This window comes from Symphalangus syndactylus, chromosome 8 (assembly GCF_028878055.3).
Source record: "Symphalangus syndactylus isolate Jambi chromosome 8, NHGRI_mSymSyn1-v2.1_pri, whole genome shotgun sequence".
Lineage (NCBI taxonomy): Eukaryota > Metazoa > Chordata > Mammalia > Primates > Hylobatidae > Symphalangus > Symphalangus syndactylus.
Genome location: NC_072430.2, coordinates 49,554,652 through 49,578,904, shown reverse-complemented (window position 1 = coordinate 49,578,904; position 24,253 = coordinate 49,554,652). Strand labels below are relative to the sequence as shown.

The 24,253-nt window shown below is 48.4% G+C and overlaps 1 protein-coding gene across 2 annotated transcripts in view; it reads right to left on the bottom strand.

Annotated features, from left to right (window-relative positions):
• TMEM229B (transmembrane protein 229B) overlaps positions 1-20,191 on the bottom strand; it is a 47,185-nt gene extending 26,994 nt beyond the window's left edge. The window contains exon 1 of one of the 2 annotated variants that reach the window (XM_055289071.2): positions 19,983-20,191. The gene's annotated coding sequence lies outside the window, so the exon portion shown is untranslated. The other variant, XM_055289070.2, reaches the window with a different exon arrangement.
• Between the last annotated feature and the right edge of the window lie 4,062 nt (positions 20,192-24,253).

Below are 24,253 nucleotides of genomic sequence, written 5' to 3'. Positions count from 1 at the left end.
CCAGTCTGGCAACATGGCGAAACCCCGTCTCTACTGGACACTGGGGTTGAGAGCCAGGCATGGTAGCGTGCACCTGCAACCCCAGCTACTCGGGAGGCTGAGGCAGGAGAATCGCTTGAACCAGGGAGGCGGAGGTTGCAGCGAGCTGAGATCGTGCCACTGCACTCCAGCCTGGGCTACAGAGCAAGACCCTGTCTAAAAAAAAAAACAAAAAACAAAAGGAAAGAAACATGACACAAATTAGTGAAGCCTATTAAGAAGCCAAGACTGACAGGACTCGGTGAGTGATTTATTGGGAGGGAGATCAAGAGAGAGGAGTCGAGGATGACACCCAGACTTTTTTCTTTTTTTTGAGACAGGGTCTCACACACTGTCACCCAGACTGGAGTGCAGTGGCAGAATCTCGGCTCACTGCAAACTCTACCTACAGGGTTCAAGCAATTCTCCTGCCTCAGCTTCCCAAGTAGCTAAGATTATGGTCATGCACCACCACACCCCTAATCTTAACCCCCACCATGGGGCTAATTCTTTGTATTTTTAGTAGAAATGGGGTTTCACCATGTTGCCCAGGCTGGTCTTGAACTCATGACCTCAAGTGATCCACCCACCTCGGCTTCCCAAAGTGCTGGGACTACAGGTGTAAGCAACTGTGCCCGGCCTAACACTCAGACTTCTGACTTGCACAATGGCACCCAAGAGAAGAGCTACAGGAAGAGGCATGAATCTGGGGACCCGCGATGGGCTGCCTTTTAGGTGCTCTAACTTTGAGGTGCTCCAGGACATGCGGAACAGCCAGTTTGGGACCCCAGCTGGATAGAGCACTGCAGAGGAGGAGCACACTGTGGAGAAGGTGCATGGGGTGACATCTGGGGCTGGTGGAGGACGAGGTGCTTTGAAGCGGCCGGAGAGGCAGGCGGACACCCAGGGAAGTGGAGACGGGAGAGTGCTGGAGGCCATGGTCAACTGCAGATGTAAGCTGGCCAGGGAGAGAGAAGGCTAAGCAGCACAGAGCTCACCATGTGAGACCGTGTGAGACGGAGGAGTGTGGGTCCAGCGTGGTGGCTCACACCTGTAATCTCAGCCCTTTGGCAGGCTGAGGTGAGAGAATGGCTTGAGCTCAGGAGTTTGAGACCAGCTTGGGTAACATAGCAAGACCCTGTTTCTACAAAAAGTTTAAAAGGCATGGTGGTGCAGGCCTGTGGTCCCAGCAATTTGGGAGGCTGAGATGAGAGGATCTTTGAGCACAGGAGGTTGTGGCTGCAGTGAGCTGTGATCGTGCCACTGCACTCTGTCCTGGGAAACAGAGTGAGACCCTGTCTAGAATTTTTTTTTTTTTAAAGAAGAAAGAAAACTGCTTCCTTTAGGCCAGGCGTGGTGGCACACACCTGTAATCCCAGCACTTTGGGAGGCTGAGGTGGATCACTTGAGCTCAGGTGTTCAAGACCAGCCTGGGTAATATAGTGAGACCCCATCGCTACAGAAAGAAAAGATGGAGGAGAAGTGTGAGGGGAGCTAGCTAAGATAGGGTGTGCAATGACTCTTGAGAAATTAGTTTGTGAAGAAAAGGAGAGAGAAAAGCTGCTGGAAGAGAAGCAGACGTGAGAGAGGTGTCCTCCCTCTCCCTCCCTCCTTTCTTCCTGTTTTCTTCCCTTCCCCTTTTCTTTCTTTCTCTCTCTCTTTCTTGCTTTCCTTCCTCCCTCCCTCCCTCCCTCCCTCCCTCCTTTCTCTCTCTCTTTCTTTCTTTCTTGCTTGCTTGCTTGCCAGAGTTTCATTCTTGTTGCCCAGGCTGGAGTACAGTGGCTCAATCTCAGCTCACTGCCACCTCTGCCTCCCGGGTTCAAGTGATTCTCCTGCCTCAGCCTCCTGAGTAGCTAGGATTACAGGTGCCCACCACCACACCTGGCTAATTTTTGTATTTTTAGTAGAAATGGGGTTTCACCATGTTGGCCAGGCTGGTCTCCTGACCTCAGGTGATCCGCCTGCCTCAGCCTCCCAAAGTGCTGGGATTACAGGCGTGAGCCACCATGCCTTTCTTTCTTTCTCTCTCTCTCTCTCTCTCTTTCAAGATAAGAGAGACCTAAGGATGTTTAAATGGTAAGGAGAAATCACAGCGAGGGAAAGCTCGTGGGTGGGGTATACACTGCAGGCACACACGAATGCCCTGGGTTGTCTGGGGTCGCGGGAGGGCAGCACAGTGAGCATCCGTCCCGAGGTCAGGCCAGATGCATGTGTCACAGTCATCCCCTTTACAGAGAGGAGACTCGGGCACATGGAGTTAAGTGTAACCTGCCTAAAGTCATACAAATACTGAGACACTGTAGCCCAGGCCGCGAACGCAGGTATCCCAGTCCTGGGCCCTCCTTCCAGTGCTGGGATGAGGAAGAACTGACGGGCAGCTCTGTCAGCACCAGGGTAGGTGGGGAATGCCACAGATACTTACAAGTGGACACCTGGAATGCAATTCCCACATGGCCAACAAAAGAACTCTCCCACATGACTTTGGAACGTTCTACTGGACATCACAGAGGTAAAACGTCCATTTATAATTATATCAAAATCCTAACTCCCTTTCTAAAATAAACACAGGGAGTTTTTGCACGATTTTAACACATGCTGAGTTGTCTAGGAACACCATTAGCATGCAAAATGGAGGGGATACTGTACTTTGTGTTCTTTGGAGCTTCACCAGGAATGGTTCAGCATTTTGGAAAGTCACATCAACCCCAGCAGCACCTCTCCTGGTATTTAAGTCACCCACACGATACACCTGTATCTTGTGGGTGCTTGTGGATGTTACATTCTTGGTGAGGCTATGTAAAGGTTCAAGCATCTGACTGCATCCTTCCGCCTTCTGTATGGTTGTGCCCAAGCAACCACATATGAGAATACATCATGATGTACTTCTGGGGCTCAGAAACTAATACCTCAACGTCTCTCTGACCTTCTCCCCACTACCCGTCAACTCTCCCAAAGGAGGATGAAGTTCTCTGAAGTTCTTTTATCTGCCTAAGATCCAGATCCACCAAAGAGAACAATTGTTTTTTCTTCTCCTCTGTAAGACCAAGAATGTACCCACACCTGAAAACCACACCTGAACAGACCCTTTACAAGTTAATCTCTGTTCCCAATCCATTCATTCCTCCCTCGTAATCTTTTATTACCCATCAACAGAATTCCTCTTTGCCCCTCTCCCATACCTGGTTTGCCAAGACGTTCTATAAGCTTCTGAGCCACGATGGGGAGTGGGCAATCACTCTGTGATTCTCCCCATGCACACATTAGTAGAGTTTATATGCTTTTTCTCCAATTAATCTGAGTTTTGTGAGTTGATTTTTCAGCAAACCTTCAGAAGGCAAAGGGGAGACTTTGCTTTGACCCCTACAGTATTATAACTAACTTTCCCTTTATTTCTTTCTCCTTTAGAGTATGGTTGAGGCATTATACTGACTCTTAAAAACTTCTATTTACAAATATTTACTAAATAAAAGACAGGGCTACCATTTCAGATAATGTGCCCTAAAAGCAAGGGAAACTGCAATGCCAAGAAAGATGAAGGAGTGAACAGAATTAGGGTGGCTTCGAGTGATCGATCTCCCAGAATAAAGGCAATGTGTTTTGTTGTTGTCGGTTTTTCTTTTTTAAAATGGAGTTTCCCTCTGTCGCCCAGGCTGGAGTGCAGTGGCGTGATCTTGGCTCACTGCAACCTCCATCTCCCGGGTTCAAGCGATTCTCCTGTCTCAGTCTCTCGAGTAGCTGAGATTATAGGTGCACGCCACCATGCCTGATTAATTTTTTTTGTATTTTTAGTAGAGACACGGTTTCACCATGTTGGTCAGGCTGGTCTTGAACTCCTGACCTCAGCTGATCCACCCACCTTGGCCTCCCAAAATGCTAGGATTACAGCCAGGAGCCACTGAGCCCAGCCAAGGCAATGGCTTTATTTATTTATTTATTAGTTATTTAATTTTAGAAACAAGGTCTTTTTTTTTTTTTTTTTTTTTTTTTTGAGACGGAGTCTCGCTCTGTCCCCCAGGCTGGAGTGCAGCGGCGCGATCTCGGCTCACTGCAAGCTCCACCTCCCGGGTTCACACCATTCTCCTGCCTCAGCCTCTCGGAGTAGCTGGGACTACAGGTGCCCGCCACCATGCCCGGCTAATTTTTTGTATTTTTAGTAGAGATGGGATTTCACCGTGGTCTCGATCTCCTGACCTTGTGATCCGCCCGCCTCGGCCTCCCAAAGTGCTGGGATTACAAGCGTGAGCCACCGCACCCGGCCTAGAAACAAGGTCTTGCTCAGTTGCCCAGGCTGGAGTTCAGTGGTGTGATCATAGGTCACCATAAACTCAAGCTCCTGGGTTCAAGCAATCTTCCTGCCTTAGCCTCCCAAGTAGCTAGGACTACAGGCACATGGCACAACACCCAGGTAATTTCTTAATTTTTTTGTAGATATGGGGTCCTGCTATGTTACTCAGGCTGGTCTCAAACTCCTGGCCTCAAGTGATCCTCCTGCCTCGGCCTCCCAAGGCACTGGGATTATAGGTATGGGCCACTGTGCCCCACTAGTGGTCTTTTATTGATATCATCTGGGTACACAGACAATGTAGTCAACCTCTGGAGCTTAAGAAAATTATTCAGTTTGGCACCTTTGGGAAATTTCATTTCCCTGATTAATTCAAATTACACTATATCTCAGCATTTTCCAGCATAATGACAATAGGTAGAAGACCACAAGTTATCTGCAGAGGCCAGGGAAATGATAAATGTTTCAATGTCTGGAGGCAAAGATGTGTTTAGATGAAGTCAAATAAATAGGTGCCAGGCTTGGTCTGTGGAATATCTTCCTTAATGGACAAGAAGATGAGTAAACAGTATGTAAGAGGATGCTTTAGTATATTTATGGAAAATGCTATATCGTGAGGAAGCGTGGACAGGAATGGGGTAGAGAAGTGATGATCCCAGAAGACCTCCAATAGGTTAAAAAGGTTAACCAATAGGTTAAAAAGACAGTGCCAGAAATACTTATGGCTCAGACTCTGAGAAGGGCTGGTTATTTAATGGTGGGGGAAAGGCAGCCTCAATTCCCACAGGCATGACCATCACTGCTAAACAGGGACAAAGGGTAAAAAAAAGATATGCACTTCAATTGAGCGGATAGCTTATTTCATCCTCCACCACCTGAGATATGCCCTTCAATTGAGGGGATAGCTTATTCATCCTCCACCATCTGAGGACACCTGGGGGCTGGGGATTAAGGAGCGGAGTGGTCTCCTGGCCAGTGGAAGGTCCAGAAACAGGACTTTTTAGGGCTGGCTCTACCACTGACACTTGTAACTCCCAGTCATAGCTCCTCTACAGTTTTTGCATCAAAAAAGTGAATAAGGGTACAGTGTCTCTGCCTGTAGTCCCAGCTACTCATGTGGGAGGATACCTTGAGCTATGATCACACCACTGCACTCCAGCCTGGGCAACAGAGTGAGACCCTGCCTCTTAAAATAAATAAATAAATAAAAAACAATAGGCCATGTGTGGTGGCTCACACCTGTAATCCTAGCACTTTGGGAGGCCGAGGTGGGTGGATCACGAGGTCAGGAGTTCAAGACCAGCCTGGCCAACATGGTGAAACTCTGTCTCTACTAAAAATACAAAAATTAGCTGGGCGTGGTGGTGGGCACCTGTAATCCCAGCTACTCGGGAGGCTGAGGCAGGAGAATCTCTTGAACCCGAGAGGCAGAGTTTGCAGAGGCAGAGGTTGCACTCCAATCAGGGCAACAAGAGCGACGCTCCGTCTCAAACAAAACAAAACAAAAACAAAAACACAATAGAACACTTTAGATTCCTTTATTTTGCGTTTTTGTGTTGCTTTTATGATTTTCCATGTGCATCTGGATATTTTTTAAAGTTTTAAAACATCCAGTCAAAGCAGCTATAAGAATTAATCAGCAAATTGACTCACATGAGTAGCTGCATCACCTTCCAGATGAAAGTAGAGGAACAAGGTTCATTTGGGATCCAAAGAAACATCCAGGTATAGGAAATGCCTCCAGGTATACTTGGGGGTTAACAATAATAATAATAAAGAAAATGCCTCTAGGAACCAGCTGCTCTGCATGAGCTAACTTGGCCTAGGGGCAACAGGTCCCAACTAGCTTGAACGAAATGCAAACCTCCGGCAGGTACTCCCTGCCCTGAGGACACACTAGTTCATCCCAGAGTCATGGCAGTGGGGTTAGGAGAAATGGAGGGATTGACCCACAGGCTAGAACTAGGGTGAGACAAGACAGGCACTCAGCTCAGGCACAAAATTTAAGGGACTGCCAAAATATTTAGTAATCAAGATAAATGATATTTTATTATTTTTATTTATTTATTTTTGAGACAGGATCTTGCTCTGTTGGCCAGGCTGGAGTGCAGTGGCATGATCATAGGTCACTGCAGCCTTGACCTCCTGGGCTCAAGTGATCCTCCCACATCAGCCTCCCAAGGTGCTGGCATTACAGGCATGAACTGCTGCACCCAGTCAAGATAAATGATATTTTAAAAAATCAAGTTGGTAAGCCATGGCCACAGGCTATAGTTATATTGGAGCCAGGGCTGAGATTAGGGACAGGCCAATGAGGCAGGGCCCCAGGTGAGGTTCTGTTACGTTTGAAGAGCCCAAAGACCTGTCCTGCTCCAGTGCCAAAGGCATCTCTGTTGAGGAAGGTTGTATAGCACCAAAGTCCCCTGTCTAAAACCCTTGGAATTCATAATTTTAAAGTTTTTTTAAAGGTAATGTAGAGCACATATCATAAATTACATAATCCTCACAGCAGGGTCTGGGGCAGCACCCGCTAATCAAGCACATTCACGTTTCTATGGTGACATCTATGAATATTCATACTGTGCGGTGTGAGCCTCTGTTAGACCAAGTCAGATTTTGCTGTCACTTGAGTGAAAGAAAAGCTTTTGGTTTTATAGTGCTTCAGATTTCAAAATTGCAGATAAAGGACTGTGGGCCTTAACAACACGACGTTAGGTCTCCCAAAGAAAAAAGGCAACAGACTGGGCTCTGTGGCTCACACCTGTAATACCAACACTTTGGGAGGCCAAGATGGGTGGATCACCTGAGGTCGGGAGTTCGAGACCAACCTGACCAACATGGAGAAACCCTGTCTCTACTAAAAATACAAAAATTAGTCGGGTGTGGTGGCATGCGCCTGTAGTCCCAGCTACTCGGGAGGCTGAGGCAGGAGAATCACTTGAACCTGGGAGGTGGAGGTTGCAGTGAGCCAAGATCGTGCCATTGCACTCCAGCCTGGGCAACAGAGTGAGACTCCGTCTCAAAAAAAAGAAAGAAAAAAAAGAAAAAAATGCAACAGATAGGACCCAAACTTTTGTTATAAACTTGTTCTGAGAAAAGAACTGCAAAGTCCTTGCTGGTGATCACCCAGGAGGTGATTTCTTTTTTTTTCTTTTTTTTTTTTTGAGACTGAGTTTTGCTTTGTTGTCCGGGCTAGAGTGCAATGGCATGATCTCAGCTCACTGCAACCTCCGCCTCCCAGGTTCAAGCAATTCTCCTGCCTTAGCCTCCCGAGTAGCTGGGATTACAGCCATGCGCCACCACGTCTGGCTAATTTTGTACTTTTAGTAGAGACGGCGTTCCTCCATGTTGATCAAGCTGGTCTCAAACTCCCAACTTCAGGTGATCTGCCCACCATGGCCTCCCGAAGTGCTGGGATTACAGGTGTGAGCCACCGTGCCCAGCCCCAGAAGGTGATTTCTAAAGGTCAGTCAAGGCCAAAGCAGAGTGACCACAGGGCTTATTTCCCAGCAGCCAACCAACCAACCTTATTAAATACCTTCTGTGTGTAAAATCTTGTACAGGGTCCTGAAATGTATTAAGATATACAAAACAAAGTTCCAGCCTTTGGGAGCTTAAAAATTAGTGGAGACAATATGGTAAGCAAAACAATCATGGAATATTAAAAACTGAAGGGATATCATCTGGACCCACACTGTAAAGATGAAACCGACGTTCAGGGAAGTTGAGAGCCTTGCGTAAGTTAGCAGACAAGCAGATAACCGCACACTAACAAACAGATAGTGGCGCTGCACGGAGAGATCAGGATCTGTGTTTGCCAACTGTCGTTCACTGTCCTTTGCATAAAAGCACATAATAATTGTGACCTGGCAATAAAATGACAAGAGGAGTTAAAAGATCCTAACAGAAGTGGTTTTGGTTAAATAAACTTTTGCAGCAGAGATGGTCGCTGGCTTCTAAAAGGACTACAATTTGGGTAGGCAGCAAGGCAGGTGAGTGCCCTTCATGCAGTGGAACAACTGAAGCAGGGGTGGGCGTGTGTATGCCAGATTAGTTGTGCAAGTGGATTAGGCTCTGGGAAAGGGCATAGAAGGAGTTCCTGGGGGCGCTGGGGAGATACGTTTGGAAAAGCGTGTAAAGGCTATGGAGGGCTTGAATGCCAGGGCGAAGGACGTCAATTACCTCCCAAGGCAGCATTTCCCATCCCTGCATGCCACCTTCATGACTCGGCATGGCTGCCCACTGCCCTGCGGGAAATGACAGAGGGTAGTAGTTTAAAAGTCCACGCTCTGGAGTCAGATTCTTTCCGTTCAAATCTCGGCTTTGACATCAACTGTGTGACTTGGACATGCTGCTTCACCTCTCTGCCTCAGCTTACTTATTTTTTTATTATTTTTATTATTTTTATATTTTGAGACAGAGTCTAGCTCTGTCACCCAGGCTGGAGTGCAGTACTGCAATCTCGGCTCACTGCAACCTCCGCCTCCCTGGTTCAAGCAATTCTCCTGCCTCAGCCTCCCGAGTAGCTGGGATTACAGGCGCTCACCACCACGCCTGGCTAATTTTTGTATTTTTAGTAGAGACAGGGTTTCACCATGTTGGCCAGGCTGATCTCGAACTCCTGACCGCATGATCTGCCCGCTTCAGCTTTCCAAAGTGCTGGGATTACAGGCGTGAGCCACTGTGCCCAGACTATTTTTTAATTTTTATTTTTATTATTTTTGAGACAGGATCTCACTCTGTCACCCAGGCTGGAGTGCAGTGGTGTGATCTCGGCTCACTGCAGCCTATGCCTCCTGGGTTCAAGTGATTCTCCTGCCTCAACCTCCTGAGTAGCTGGGATTACAGGCACCCCCCACCATGCCCAGATAATTTTTGTATTTTTAGTAGAGATGGGGTTTCACTATGTTGGCCAGGTTGGTCTCAGACTTCTGACCTCAAGTGATCTACTTGCTTCAGCCTCCCAAAGTGCTGGGGTTGCAGGCGTGAGCCACCGTGCCCGGGCTCAGTTTATTTATTTGTAAAATAGAGAAAATATAAGTACCTTCCTCATGAGGATTAAGTAAGAAAGCATGTTTATTGTACTACAAACAGCAACCTGGCATTATAATTTATCAATAAATGTCAGTTGTTGTTACTAATCTTTTTATTTAACTCAGTTTTTTTTTTCAGTTAAATATGTACTGTAGCCTTATTCTAAGCAATAACATCCACAAAATTATGGGCTTATTGTGACAATGATGGTTTTGATGATACACATATAACAAGATGTTAAATCAAAAAGTCTTGACTAAGGCACCAAGATGCAACAGGTATAATGCTGGTAAGTGTGACACCAGAGAAGGATGCACATTTTCAAAAGAGGTGCACAAGGGCCCCTCTCTCAAGCTGAGGGTATAGAGGGTCAGAATGGGCAGAGACTGGGGAAAAATCTTTGTGGAGGAATTTTGGGGTTGCTGTTAGTGTGCTGTGATATCTCACCCTATCCCCATAGAAAACCGGCCCTCCTGTCAAGCTGGTGAGAGGGGAATTCACCAGGACCACTCAGGAAACTTGATGTCTGTCCCCTGCAACTGGGAGGACATGGTGAACTGGCATCTGATCACCTCTTGAGACATCCAAAGGGTGGGACACAAGTTGGCCATCTGCTGTTGGAGGAGCCAAGGGAGACTGCTGAGCTGGGGTCAGCCTGCCTTCCCAGGTTCACTGCGCCCAGGGATGTGATTGTTTCCTTGGACTAATGTGGGCCACGTGCACTAATGTGGGCTGGCATGAGGTCAGAGCAGGTCTTCTCTGAGATGGTCTCTTGGGCAGACTGAAGGACCTTAGCTGAAAGAGGCTAGAGGTGAACCACCGGATTTCAGGGGCTGAGGAAGGAGCAATGATCTAGAATAGAGGATAATTTGCTCTTTTTTTTTAAACAGATTCTTGCTCTGTTGCCCAGGCTGGTATGCAGTGGTGCGATCTCAGCTCACTGCAACCTCTGCCTCCAGGGTTCAAGCAATTCTCCTGCCTCAGCCTTCCTGGGATTACAGGCACCCGCCACCATGCCTATCTAATTTTTGTATTTTTAGTAGCGACAGAGTTTCCGCCATGTTGGCCAGGCTGGTCTCGAACACCTGACCTTGGGTGATCCACCCATCTCAGCATCCCAAAGTGCTGGGATTACAGGTGTGAGCCACCTCACCTGGCTGATAATTTGTTCTTTTCAAGACAATAGAAGTGAGACATCCCAGCAGTTGGGAGGGTAAGGAGGGTTCTCTGAGAATCCGATAAAAATATGGACCAGAAAGCTGGAAGCCAGCAGACAGTGTACCTAGTAAGCACTTTCCTGCCCCTCCCAGTCCAGTGACAAATGAGTGGATGTATTTTTATTTTATTTTATTTTTTAGTTTTTTCCATGGCACTCTGCTTCATAGAGCGGGTATATTTTGTACTTAGTTGAGACTATGCTTGTAAGACTTAAAGTGATCACAGAACCTTCTCCTATGAATAACCAGAAAAGTTACAGGGCCAAAGTTGTCACCCTAGACCAGGGAAAGAACTAATCCCACTGGATAAACATAAAGAGACAGTGGGAGGCAAAATTAAGTTGCTTGATGAGTACCTTCCAATGAGTCCTGTTTCTTTACACTCACTAGAAACGTAGCTATTAAAATGAAATGTTTGTCCCTGTACCAAACGAAATCATCTCTCATCCCCCCAGTAGCATGGTACCCCCCATAAAAATAATGGGGATAGGAGAATAAGAGGTGAGGAGAATGTAAGACAGGCGGAGATGGAAAATATTGGTTTGGTGGGTTCAATGGGAACTCATTTGCTCCTCAACCTTGAATATGATGAAATGAAAATAGAAGATGCACCAAGGAATGAAAGAATCCAAGAGTCCTTAGAAAATGGCTTTGTTTGGGCCAGGCACGGTGGCTCATGCCTGTAATCCCAGCACTTTGGGAGGCCAAGGCAGGCAGATCATGAGGTCAAGAGATCGAGACCATCCTGGCCAACATGGTGAAACCCCATCTCTACTAAAAATCCAAAACTTAGCTGGAGGTGGTGGCATGTGCCTGTAGTCCCAGCTACTCAGGAGGCTGAGGCAGGAGAATGGCTTGAATACAGGAGGCGAAAGTTGCAGTGAGCCGAGATCGCACCACTGCCCTCCAGCCTGGCGACAGAGCCAGACTCTGTCTAAAAAAAAAAAAAAAAGAAAGAAAGTAAAAGAAAAATCCTTGTTCAAAGGGAACTGAAGACAGCCTAGCCCTAGCCCAATTCCGTGAACAAAGAAGACGTGGCTCCTGAGTTCCTGGGCTGAGTATATGGTTTAGCCTTGCCCTTTCAGGTAGTTAGGGCAACAGAGGGAGTATATTCTCACTAACACTGAGTTGCCCAGAAAGCATCAGCTAAATTAGCCAGGTGCTAATATAGGTGGTGCACCTATAGTCCTAGCTACTCGGGAGGCTGAAGTGGGAGGATTGCTTGAACCCAAGAGTTCAAGGCTACAGTGAGCTATGATTGTGCTACTGCACTCCAGCCTGGGTGACAGAACAACATCCTGTCTCTAAAATAAACAAAAACAAAAAAACATCAACCAGACATCTCGAGTTCTGGAGACCCGAGTGGCAGAGGAGCAGGGATAGGGGGAAGAATCCTGGACTGAAGCAGGCCCTGGAGTCCACAGGGTCTCGGTCTTTTGTCCAAGCTGGAGTGCAGTGGTGTGGTCACAGCTCACTGCAGCCTCGACCTCCCAGGCTTAAGTGATCCTCCCACCTCAGCCTCCCAAGGAACTGGGAGTACAGACATGCGCCACCATGCCCAGCTAATTTTGTGTAAAGACAAGGTCTCACTGTGTTGCCTAGGCTAGTCTTGAACTGGCAAGTGATTCTCCTGTTTCCGTCTCCCAAAGTGCTAGGATTACAGGCATGAGCCACCCTGCCTGGCTCAGTTTAAGTTTTAAGACAAGACATAAGGGTTGCTCCCCATGACATAGGAATGGTGAGTATAAGGGTGTAGAGACACCACCTCTCAGCTGCCCCACTGAAGCAGTTAAAAGAGCAATAACTGGGCTGGGCATGGTGGCTCACGCCTGTAATCCCAGCACTTTGGGAGGCTGAGGCTGGCAGTTCACCTGAGGTTGGGAGTTCCAGACCAGCCTGACCAACATGGAGAAACCCTGTCTCCACTAAAAATACAAAATTAGCCGGGCGTGGTGGCACATGCCTCTAATCCCAGCTACTCGGGAGGCTGAGGCAGGAGAATCGCTTGAACCCGGGAACTGGAGTTTGCTGTGAGCCGAAGTCACATTGCACTCCAGCCTGGGCAGCAAGAGCCAAACTCCATCTCAAAAAAAAAAAAAAAAAAAAAAAAAAAAAAAAAAGAGCAATGACCGGACCTAGTCTCCCTTCTTGAGAAGGGACTTCCTCCAGCTCTGACTTTGTCCCTTAGCTTCCAATCTGGCTTCTTTCTCCTTCAACACCATCTCTTCCCTCCTAGCTCTGACTTCTGACAGTTCCAGACCAGCTGAGTTATTTCCTGAGAAAGGCTAGAACCTCAGCCTTTCTCAGGAAAGGCTGGATCATCCAGTATTATTACCTGAAGAGATATTAGAGAATATCTTGTCCAGATGATAAGAAAACTAAAAGCCAAAAAACTTACATCACATGCCCAGAGTCACTGAGCTGCGAGGAGAACCCAAGTCTCCTGACCCCTTGCACACTGTTCCATCATACAGCCTCATGCTAGCTCTCCAAGAGGGGTCGGCTCACCTTCCTTGGACCACCACCTTAACCCTCATTCCTCTTCCATGAATACTTCAAAATTGTGGAAGAGGCCAGGTGTGGTGGCGCACCTGTAGTCCCAGCTTGGAAGGCTGGGGCTAGAGGATCCCTTGAGCCCAGGAGATAGAGGCTTCATTGAGCTAGGATTGTGCCACTGCACTCCAGCCTGGGTGACAGAGCAAAACCTTGTCTCAAAAAAAAAAAACAATAACAACAACAACAAAAAAAAACAAAACAGAAGACAATTAACTTGCTTGGAACAAACAAGAATGGATCCCAATCTACTAGCTGGTCACCTTTGAATGGAGAAATCAGTGGCTATAAATACTTTCTCAGAAGAACAGGATAATCTAATGTTTGCTGTACTTTGCTCAGTGTAGTTGGGACCCCAGAGTCATAATCAGGTCTCCACAGCTGAATTATAATGATGGGCAGGGAAAGGCCCAGGAACTAGGTTGGAGGATGAGGATTGGGGTCAAGAATCTGCAAAGATAAGCTTCTATGACTAGTGGCAGTAGGACAACAGAAAGAAAAATGTTGCCCAAACAGACCGTTAAGCAAGAGGAAAATTTTGGTACCAAAATGAAATGGGGTTTATGAGATATATTCCTATGCCAAGCAGAAAGCGTGTTCCCTTTACAGTAACTCCCAGGCCATCTGGTCTACTTCCCTACTGCAGGGTACAGACCTCTCCTTACTGAACATTCATTGAGATGATGTTTTTCAAATAAAAATCTGTACTTCTGTCTCCTTTTAGCTAGTTATGTTTAATCCACATCAACTCTCTCTCTCTCTTTTTTTTTTTTTTTGAGATGGAGTTTCACGCTTGTTGTCCAAGCTGGAGTGCAATGGCATGATCTCGGCTCACTGCAACCTCCACCTCCCAGGTTCAAGCGATTCTCCTGCCTCAGCCTCCCAAGTAGCTGGGACTACAGGCACAAGCCGCCATGCACAGCTCATTTTTGTATTTTTAGTAGAGATGGGGTTTCACCATGTTGCTCAGGCTGGTCTTGAACTCTTGACCTCAGGTGATCCACCCACCTCGGCCTCCTAAAGTGCTGGGATTACAGGCGTGAGCCACCGCGCTCGGTCAGTTCTCCTTTCTATGTGTTAACCTATACTGCCTCCACTTTTACCCTCTCCCCAATATTTGTTCTATCATCTGATCCAAGCTTATAAAACACAATAGATTCAGACTGGCTGGGAGATGTGGTTCATCCCTGTAATCCCAGCACTTTGGGAGGCTGAGGCAGGAGGATTGCTTGAGGCCAGGAGTTTGAGACCAGCCTGTGCAACATAGCGAGTTATAGAGACTCTGTCTCCATATAAACAATTTTAAAAGCAGCCAGGTATGGTGGCACATGCCTGTAGTCCTAGGGAGGCTGAAGCAGGAGGATCGCTTGAACCCAGGAATTCAAGGCTGCAGTGAGCTATGATTGTGCCACTGCACTAAAGCCTGGGTGACAGAGAGAGAACCCGTCTCTAAAAAAAATTTTTTTATTAAGAAAAAAAGGATCAGATCTCAATTCAAATCCCAGTTTAGACACTTACTAGCTGTATGATATGGGTGATCACTTTGTCTTGCAGAGCCTCAGTGTTTCCAGCTGTGAGATGGGGATAATCAATAGTAGCTATCTCATTGATGTGAGAAAAGAACATATGTAAATGCTTAGCCTAATAAATGGTGGCTGTCATTGTTATTGCCATGATCACTGAAGCCAGCTGAAGCTCTATTTGTGGAATTAAGTCTCAGAGGGCTGAAATGGGCTGTCCAAGGTCACACAAGTGAGTGAGTCAGGGAGGGATCCCAGATTTCCTGATTCCTGAAGCCTTTGCCAACCATCAGCTCACACACAAACGAATCATTGCCCAATGACCTAGAAATCTGGATATCTGATCACATCCAAGTACCACAGCTGGTGATTTAATAAGCACTCACTATGTGTTAGAAACTGTGCAGGCTATATGAAAGCTTTATAGCATCTATAGGTCAGTATAAGAAGGTCATCTCATTGCTTATACCAAACCAAAAAAAAAAAAAAAAGAAAACAAGACAAAAATCTGGAACCGCTGCTTGTGTTGCCCAGTGGTAATGATATTTCTTGTCCATATGTGTTTTAAGAAAGTAGATGAAAGTAAGACCAATGCTCTGGCTGCCTTATTCCTGGCTTTGAAAAGGCCTTTTTGATTGGGAACAAGGGGGAGAGAGATACTAAGGACTTAGGGACTAAAATGGGGTTTGGCCAAGGACAGCAATGAAAAAGGAGATGGGGGTTGTCAGTGGGCTAAAAACAAGTCCCTGTCAGTGCTCTGAAGAATGGCAGTTATTGTCAGCAAGGTGGGCTTCTCGCTGCACCAGGGCCTGTCCCTCCACTGACTGTGCAAGCAATGAAACCATGGAGCCCCAGGAAGCACATTTTATCTTGAAGCATGAATCACCCCTCAGAAGTCTAGAAAAGAATCCTCTCTTTGTGGCCCTTCAATCTCCTTGGCTGGCATCCCTAGCTCCTCAGGGCTGATGTCAAGGCCTTACTAAAACTCAGGGTGAGTGACCTTTCCGATGGAAACGGATCATTCCAGAAGCTCATGTGACAGGGGTGCCTCTTAATAACTGAAAGGAAACAATGAATGAATGGGCCAGCTAGATGGCATTCGTCATTCAAGTCTAACTGCAAAAGCAGTCAGAAGTGGATAATCCAGTATGTTCTGAATGAGGGGCTTTTGGAAAGCAAAGGAGTGGCAGAAAGTGATCTCTCCCCTCATCTTTTCATATTTATTAGCTCTCCCTACATTAATTGACAGCTGAAGTCTTATTTAAAAAAACAAAAAACAAAAAAATAACTGTCATGCTTCTAGAAGATGGAGCAGCCAGAAGGAGCAATCTGAGGACCCGAGACCTGTCCATGTAGACGGTTTGCCCTCATTTCAAAGATGCTGTCTCTTCTACAATACCAGCCACACTTGGAGCCAAGAATCCTGAAAAAAATATTAAACTCCCTACTGGGGAGCCAGCAGAGTAAACGATGGTGAAAAGCTGGATGTTCAAAAACGCGAATTGTCAATGACTTTGGTTGCTCCTCAAATTGCCAGACTGGATTGTGATCCAAAGGTAAGTGGAAGCACCAAAATCAGAGGAGGGTGGAAAGTCGCCTTTCAGAACCATCCTTTGAAGGAGCAGAGGGCCAGCATCACTCTGTGACCTCAGCTCCACTACATTTATACATAGCGGAACTGATGTTAAAATGAACATGAAGTACAGCCTCACAGGGGAGGAGAGCCGAAGTCCACACTATGTATAAATGCAGCCTGATGAATGTGAAAACAGGGAAAGGAGCAAACCCTCTTTTCCATCTTGGAAATGTGATAGTTGACTTAGCCTCAGTTCTATCTATGGATGTGGTGTGTCGGGGTAAAAACCACTGCCTTTTCCTTGAATCACAGCAGCATGGGGCATCCCACAGCTCAAAGTCTGAGGCAAATATACATCTTGAACCAAACACCCTGGTACTGGTGTAAATTCTGGTATGTAAATTCTATGAGTGCATCTTTATCTTATAGCAGGAAAGTATAACCTATGGATCTACTTGGGTACTTGGTTTTAAACACTCTTAAATCCCAGGAAAGGAAAACGTCCCCAACACATGCATTCTCACACACCACAGCCAGTGTGACAACTCTCAGTGGGCCTCAGTTTCCCTAAGGGGAACCAAACCAAAAGTGCCCCCCTCCTACCCCTTCCCTAGAAATCAGCTTACACTTTACTTTTCAAATACAAAGCCTGATTTCTGAGAAGTGATGTAGAATAAGAAGAAGATCTGGCCAATAGAGGCTGAAATTCCTCGGCTCAGAACATGAGAATCCCGTCTGATATTCCCTCCTTAGCCAGGTGTTGCCACAAAGGGAGCTAAGACTTTGCCGGGTCAGAAATTATCCTCGCCTTAAAAGGAATGTTCCTGCAATTAAACAAATACACCCAAACCACCTTGTCTGTATATGGGAGGTGGGGAGAGGAGGGAGGAGAAGAGTAAAAGGATACAAACTTGAAAACAGCCAGGCTGTGGGAGGGTTAGCTATCCCTTCCCTCCCCTCAAGGACAGCCAGGTCTGATATAGTTGCCGATAAGACCAAGCTGCCTCACTCTACTGCCCTTACCCAGGTCCCTCCTTATGACATCAGAGTCCCCAACATCATCGGAGACCCTCCTCAGAAACCGGAGGGTGACAGGCACTAACATTCTAGCTGGAAACTGTATACCAGGAAAAAGCCCACCAGGAAGGAGCTCCAAGCCATCCTGGGAGGTAAGCAGAAAAAAACACTTGCTGCCTAAGTGCTGCAGCGAGAGCTTTTCTGATAAAAACTACACTTTAAAAACCAACACTGAGCTTTGCCTATCACAAAAGCTGTAATTTGGTCCCTTCCTGTAAAATGACACCTTTCCCTTTAGAAACAATATATAAATCTGATACAACCGAAATAAACACAGTATAAGGCTCACTAACTCATTTAATATCTTTCATTCAAGGACTCGAGGGTCTTAAATCCCTTTGTAAATGTAAAAATTCATGCCTCATCACTTCAAAACAGGAAGTTAGGAGAGTATCAATTTCCCATCTTAAGGTCAGTACATTTGAGGAACATGCCACGGAAAAGCCCATCCTCTAACCACTGGAGGCTCGGAGGTCAGGCCTCCATATCATTACCCTCAGCTCCAAATAAATAGCTTGGGAGAAACCAATAAAGCCTCTCCAATGGGGACTTGAGTGATAATCAATCCTGCCTGCCCGTTAGAGTGGGAAGGTCCATAGGAGTGGGCCTAGCTGTGCTTCTCTGGTCCAGCACCTGCATCTGACTTTAGCCACAAATTGCAGGGCCACAAATCTGTAGCTCAGGGGACTCAGTTTTCTCCTGCTACTCCTTATTGGTCCTGGAACCTCCCTTGCTTCTGTACCTGTAAGTGGCCAAAATCAACACTAAAGAAAGCCTGTTGTCCCCACCCAACGCCTGCCACACTATGTCCCCAGTTGCCTATATCTGTCTCCAAACACAAAGCCCCCGATGGGGGCTAAGTGTCATGTCAGCACACCCCTGAGCAAGGTGTCTCTAGAGCGAAGTGTCCTGACAGGCCCACCCTGGCCCAACCTACTTGTATCATTAGCTCATTCACACGGGCAGGCAGGAGAGTCCTCCACTAGTCTAGGGCCCTCCAGTGCCCTCTGTCTCACAGGGAAGCAGATGTATCTGTCTTCCAACCAGGGAAAAAAAATCTGAGCTCCCAGAGGGCTGTCCTGCCACAGGATAGGAGCTGGTGGTCACATGTAAGCCAGCTCAGAACTGAAGGCACCTTGTTCCTGGAGACACAAGGCCAAGGACTGGGGACCTGGAAACTGGCCCATTTGTTTTCTAGAGAGAAAGACACTGTACCACCCCTAAGGCAGGTTGCTTGGCCCTCCCTTGATCCCTCTTCCTGGTACAGCAGAGAGAAACCCAGGCCTCTCAATTATGCAAGGCTGATAGCCACAGCAATAATTCATTTATTACTAGGGTGCTGAGAACACAGGAGAACTGGTGAGCAAAGCCCCCAAGGTTACACCAGCAGACAGCTCCCTGGGGTCCTGCTCTTTCCCTCCAGGGAGAGCCTTGAGCAGTGCCGGAACACCCTGCCCTCCTGTCTCCAAGCTCTGTATCTAAGGCAGCCAAACACCCCCAGGGAAACCCTGGGGAAAGAAAGGAGACAGTCCCTGGGAAGGAAGGGAAGGGGGTCCGTTTCTGACTGAGCATAGAAAGAGGGAAAGGAAGACACCTGGGAAAGAGGCCAATGTCTCCCTGCCCTTGCCAGGAACCGGGCTGTAACACTCCCCATCCCAGCCAGGCATCTCTCACGGAGGACCAGAGATCAAGGAGGGCAGGTGAAGAGCTGGCAGCCAGGGGACTGGGCTGGGCCCTGGGACACGGACCTGGGGAGTGGAGGGCGCCTAGGTGTGGGGTCCACCATCACCCAGTTTTTCCATGCACCCTGGGGAGAAGACGGCGGGGTCATTTTGGCAGCGTTCCCTTCCCTTCAGGAAAGTCCTCAGCCTCTAATTCAGGAGGGTCCGTGGTTTCCACTCCCAAGCCGTGGCTCCCCAGCTTCCACCCAGACTGTCACCCCCCTCCACCCTCCCGAGGTGGCCTCCTGGGTGCTCTCCGCCCGGAAGAAGAGGAGGTGTCAACCTACCGCTGCCCCTCGCTTCCCCCTGACACCCCTTTGTTTCAGGCAGGGAAAGTTGCCAACGCGCACCCCCTTCCCCAACACGCCCCCCTGTGCGCCCATCCCCCGCAGGGAATCCAAGCCCGGGCGCACCATCTATCTAATCTGCAGCTCGATCTCGAACCGGGGCAACAGCCTCGAAACCGAAAGCAAAGAGCAAACGGGATCTGCCAGAGCCCCAAGTCCGGTCGCCCAGTCTTCCCAATCACCGTCCCCATCGCCCGCGCCCCCCGCGCTCGGGGCTGCCAGCCCCTCGCGGCCACCTCTCTGGGCGGCGGAAAGGCCTCTTTCCGGGCATCGGGGGCACCTACCGGTGCGGAGCCGGGGCCGTGGGCAGGGGCTGGGCAGAGCCAGCCGCCTGCCGGGCGCAGGTGCGGCCAAGAGCGCCGTCTCCAGGGCTGGCTCCCGCTCCTCCTCCCGCGCCGGGACTCGGGGCGCTCTCCTGAACCGCCTGCTCCCCGCCCCCAAGCCCGGCGCTCTGGCTCCCCCCGCGCCGAGTTGCGGGCCGTGCCTCCCCCACGCCGCCTGGCACTCCCGCGCCGCGCCTAGTCCCGCATTGTGTGTCGGCGTCCGCCGCGGCGGCGCGGGGTCCGGGGGACTGCAGCCGCCGCTGCCCGGGAGGAAAGGAGCCCCCGGCGGCGGCGGCGGCGGCGGCGGCACTCACCCATAGTACGGATGCGCTGCAAACTGCACATGCTCGCGTCTGACAGGCGCTCGCCCTGCCGCCCGGCTTAACTCCTTGCTCGCCCGCTCGCCGGCCCGGCCCGCTGTCCCCTCCGACCCCGCTGCCTCCCGCAGCCCGGGGTCCGCGACGCCACGGGCGCCTAGGAGCACGCCCCCTGCTCGGGTCGCGGCGCAGGTGGCTGCGGTGCAGGGCTCTTCGGCCCTCCCTGTCCTAGCCAACCCGCCTGCATTTGAGTGTCTGTCAGGCCCGGAGCTTGTAGTTGTGGGGACCAGGCGTGCAACATCCACTTTGGGTATCATTGCAGGCCCGGGCTACGTGAGGGCCACAGACCAGGTGGTGTGGCAGACCCACTATGTGCCAGCACTGTGGACCCTGTGGTCAGTTCATGGAAACAGCCATGTAAGGTCATTTGTTTATCCCCATTTCCAAGATGGAGAAACTGAGGACTATGGAAGTTAAGGAATTTGCCTAAGGCAGGGCTTGAACTTCTAAGGCTCACGATTTGCTTTATACCATAAAGATTACAGAGAATATGTTATTTCAGAAGTCAATCTAGATTCTTGTATTGGGAGGTGGAAAATAATGAATATCATCTGGAAATTCTGGAAATTCCACAATACCGAACGTAGGAAATCGGCAGCTGAGGGCCCTGACTTGAGACAGTCCCCTCGGACTGGTCCTGGGTCCTGCAGAAAGGCTGGGCAGGGAGTGGGAAGGACATCCAGCCCCCATTCCCACGCCAAGCCTAGGTCCTGGCACTGGGTGCCTCAGCCAAGAGGAAAGGGCATTTTGAAAATTTATAACATCCTCTGGGGGTGTCCTTTTGTCACTAGCCCATCCGGAGAGGGTACCCTTTCTAATTCTCTCGCAAACCCTATGCATGCCTAGGCCTGATCTGAGGGGTCTAATGGCTGCTTTTCAACCTAGCGGGACGGGGGGAAATGAGGAGAGGGACAACAAGAGAGGCTGAAGCCCGTACCCCTTTTTGCAACATACCCCAGTGACAAACAGCTCTCAGAAGTCCAAGGCAGCACAGAATCTTCTAAGAAAAGGAACCTATGGTTCATCCAGCTGCTCTTGCCCCATTCTGGGCGAGAAGCTGGGCTGCTTTCCTCCTGTCTGAACCTAATACCTAACCCTAATCTGATCCTGTGTCTTCCCCAATTGCCTGATGCGGCTGTAGGTCTTCCATCAACCTCCTATCCCTAGCCAGAATATTCAAAGATCAACAAAGGTGCCTCTCAAAGCTGGGAGTAGGAAATGTGGACAAGGAATTTCTAAGCCCATCCCCATACATACCCTGTTCTTGGGCTGGTCAAGCCATTCTTCTCAGAAGGAAAGCAGTGGGCAGAGGGAGTCATGTTGGGTTCCTCAAACCAGTACAAGAAGTAGACAGCCATGTGCTACCAGTGGCAGGAACTCTAGACTTCTCCCTGAGTTTGTTTCCTTTTCTGTAAAATGGAGATATTGCCTCATCATAAGTATAGTATAATGACCCAAGGACATCATGCATATAATATTCTCAGCACACAGTAGGCTTTGGATAACAGGAAAACTTGTTTTTTTGCTGGAGATAAGGCAAGGAGAAGGGAGAGAGTCAGGGCTACAGGCAGGCAGGCATGTGGGCTGTCCCTAGTACACTGTCAGAGACGCAGGAGACAGTGTCTCAGGGACACGTTGGCAAGAAGCAGCTAGTCTAGCAGCAAGGTCTACCTGATGAAAAGGGCCATCCCCTGTGCCCCCTTGCCACGGAGCCATAGTACTCCTAATCTCCTTGTCTAGCTGTGGCCAGCGGCTGGCAGCTGGCTCTCCCCCAGGCTCTGGGAGGCAGCATTGCGCAGAGGAAAGCGCAATGGGCTGGAAAGGCTTCGGAAGATCTGAGTTCCTGGCACCGTGTGCATGAGGCGTGGTAGGTGCGGGGCTTAGTGCTCACAATATTTTTAGGGACCCGCAAAAATATGTGAATTTCTTTTAAACTCAGAGGCAAAAAATAAACATTGAGGTCAAAGAAAAATGTTTTAATATATAATATTAATATTTTCATCCTTTAGCAGAGAATCTCTATTGTAGAAGCCAAGATATCAGTTAGAGAATCAGAAAGAAGGGTTAGGAACTAAGGTGCAATGCACGGCATCAACCAGCCTCTACTTTCTCCAGCTCTCTGGTGAACTTAACTCCATGACCTGGATTTTCCTCATTCCTTACATTAGGGATCATTTCTTCCCAAAAAATTTAGATAGTAGTGCTTTACAATTGACATATTTTCTCTCTCTGGGTAGCACAGCTATTTTTATCCCCATTTTATAAATGAGGAAATTAAGGCTCAGAAAGGTTGTACAGTTTGGTCACGGTTAGACTGCTAGTAAAGGCAAAATGCAGTTCAAACTCAGGTCTTCTGGTACCCCTTCCAAGCTCCTTTCTATTTGCACCAAGAACATTTGACGTAAGATCAGGTGTGCACAGGGTAGAGCAGTCTGCTGTAGAAATGGACTTTAAAATCGCATCTGTAACAGTAAGGGGCCCCCCTGGCTTTTCACCCAAAGAATGCTGAAACTTACATACAGAATTGTGGGAAGGGGTGGGGAGGGTGACCCTGGGTGCAGGAGGCACAGTGATCATGGTTCTAGTGATTCAAGTACCGGTTGAAGGTGAAGGGGCCTGGGACAAACCACCCCTGCTGCACTAACACACACCAAAGGATACCAGCCCCTGCTTTGCCTTCGTGTCTTGTCAAAGCAAGAGGAGCGGTGTGGTGGCATGGGGCAGGAACAGACAGGCTTTGCTCAAGCAAACTTGGGTTTGAGTTCAGGCTCTCCATCCTAGTTGGATGTCTTAAGGAAGTTCATTTAACTTTTCCCAGCCTACTTTTCTCATCTGCAAAATGGAAATGGCAATAATACCCAAGACCAGGGCAGTTGTAAGAGTAAGTAGGAGAATGCATATAAGGTGCTTAGCATAGCGCCAGACACATAGTATAATACATAGGTAATAAGTGGCAGTAGCTCCACACTGTAATGTAAAGGCCCCGCCACGGTAGGCAGTAAATGGTAGTTCCCTTCACATCTCTCTTCCACCACCTGGCAAGGAAAAGGAGTATCTTTGTATCTCTAAAGTTCCTTGAACATATTAGGTCATTAGACATATATTCTGAAAGGCAAGAACTGTTCTGCCCTTCCCCCAAAGCAAACCAGCCATAAAGGGTTCGCTCTTGTCCCCCATAAGTAATTTTCTTGATGACTTTCAAAGGGAATCAGAAAGATTTCTTTATGCTTGTTAAAGGGTTGGTTCCTGGGGGCTGCCCTCTGACCACAAGTCAGGAGAGATGTGGCTAAAGAGGGTGATTCCAGTGGAGGAACTGACCTGCAGCCCAATCAGAAAGGGTCTGGGAGGGAGACGGAGCATGGAAATGGGAGATCAAGAGAAGATCACATGAAGTCTGCTGCAGATGCTATGATAAGAAAGCAAGAAGTGAGGTAGAGGCCGGGCGCGGTGGCTCACGCCTGTAATCCCAGCACTTTGGGAGGCCGAGGCGGGTGGATCACGAGGTCAGGAGATCGAGACCATCCTGGCTAACACGGTGAAACCCCGTCTCTATTAAAAATATAAAAAAAAATTAGCCGGGCATGGTGGCGAGCGCCTGTAGTCCCAGCTACTTGGGAGGCTGAGGCAGGAGAATGGCGTGAACCCGGGAGGCGGAGTTTGCAGTGAGCCGAGATTACGCCAATGCACTCCAGCCTGGGCGACAGAAGGAGACTCTGTCTCAAAAAAAAAAAAAAAAAAAAAAAAAAAAAAAAGTGAGGTAGAAGCAGAGGAAGCGTTGAAGTCGAAGCCAATCTTGAATTTGGAATTATTTGGATCAGCTTTACAGGAAAACAAGCTGGGTAGGAAAGAACTGGGGGATGGGACGTGTGGATATGGTCTTGGTGAGAAGAGGTCAAGGTAATAAGCCAGCATTTGAAAACAGGGGGAGTCTCTTTGCAACTGCCCCTTCTTGAAATAGGAAGGAAAGGGGCATAAAGAGGCTAAGGAGTGTGAACCCAGATCACATAGGATTCTTTGACTGCAAGCAATAGAAACCAACTTTAGCTATCTTAAGTCTAAAAAAAAAAATTTCATTGGAAAAGAATATGATCAGATGGCTCACATATTTAAAGGGAATGCTGGCAAAACAAACTCGAAAGGACTAGCACAGCACAAGGCCAGCTTTGGGAATCCAGGTAATGGGAAGTAATCGAGGGTCTCCTCGGGGC